Here is a 1440-nt window from a genome sequence, read left to right on the forward strand (position 1 = left end):
CCCTCGGGCATGGGTGTGTGTTTGTCCTTAGGATAATTTAGGTTAAGTAGTGTGTAAGCTTAAGGACTGATGACCTTAGCAGTTAAGTCACATAATATTTCACACACATTTGAACATTTTGAACTGTTCAATCGTCCAATGTTTACGCTCATTATACCAACCGAGGCGTCGTTTGGCATTTACCGGCGTGATGTGTGGCTTATGAGCAGCCGCTCGACCATGATGGCTGGTTCATACGGCTCTGAGCACTATGCGACTTAACTTCTGAGGTCATCAGTCGCCTAGAACTTAGAACTTATTAACCTAACTAACCTAAGGACATCACACACATCCATGCCCGAGGCAGGATTCGAACCTGCGACCGTAGCGGTCACGCGGTTCCAGACTGAAGCGCCTTTAACCGCACGGCCACACCGGCCGGCGCTCGACCATGAAATCTGAGCTTTCTCACCTTCCGTCTAACTGTCATAGTACTTGTACTTGCAGTGGATCCTGACGCAGTTGTCCGCAGCTCGTAGTCGTGCGGTAGCGTTCTCGCTTCCCTCGCCCGGGTTCCCGGGTTCGATTCCCGGCGGGATCAGGGATTTTCTCTGCCTCGTGATGACTGTCCTTAGGTGAGTTAGGTTTAAGTAGTTCTAAGTTCTAGGGGACTGATGACCATGGCTGTTAAGTCCCATAGTGCTCAGAGCCATTTGAACCTGACGCAGTTAGAAATTCCTGTATGATGGTCTGAATATATGTCTGCCTATTACACATTACGATCCTATACGACTGTCGGCGATTTCTGTCAATCAACAGACGAGGTAGGCCTGTACGCTTTTGTGCTGTACGTGTCCCTTTACGTTTCCACTTCACTATCACATCGGAAAAAGTGGACCTACGGATGTTTAGGAGTGTGGAAATCGCGCGTACAGACGTATGACAGAAGCTGACCACGTTCGAAGTACGTGAGTTCCGCGGAGCGCCGTATTGTGCTCTCTCATGATGTCTAATGACTACTGAGGTCGCTGATATGGAGTACCAGGCACCAGGCAGTAGGTGGCAGCACAATGATCTTATATGAAAAACGTATGTTTTGGGGCTTCCTGATACTTTTGATCACATAGTGTATGGTGTGAGATAGTGAACCATCAGCTTACAGGCCCGTTTTTCATAGACGGAACGCAAGTATCGCAGTCTCCTAAAAGACCATTTCTCATGGATGCTGGAAGACATTTCTCTGCAGACTAGGCGGAACCTATGGTGCCAACATGATGGCTGCCCAGCCCATAGTGCACGAAATACTACAGCATTTGCTTGTGAACTGTTTCCAGATCGTTGAATTGGACTCAGAGGACTTGTACCTTGGCCTGCCCGTTCCCCGGATTTGACGCCTGTAGACTTTTTTCTGTGGGGAAAGACGCTGTCTACAAGGACATACCAACTACACCCGACGATATG

This window comes from Schistocerca piceifrons, chromosome 4, assembly GCF_021461385.2.
Source record: "Schistocerca piceifrons isolate TAMUIC-IGC-003096 chromosome 4, iqSchPice1.1, whole genome shotgun sequence".
In the NCBI taxonomy this organism is placed as follows: Eukaryota; Metazoa; Arthropoda; class Insecta; order Orthoptera; family Acrididae; genus Schistocerca; species Schistocerca piceifrons.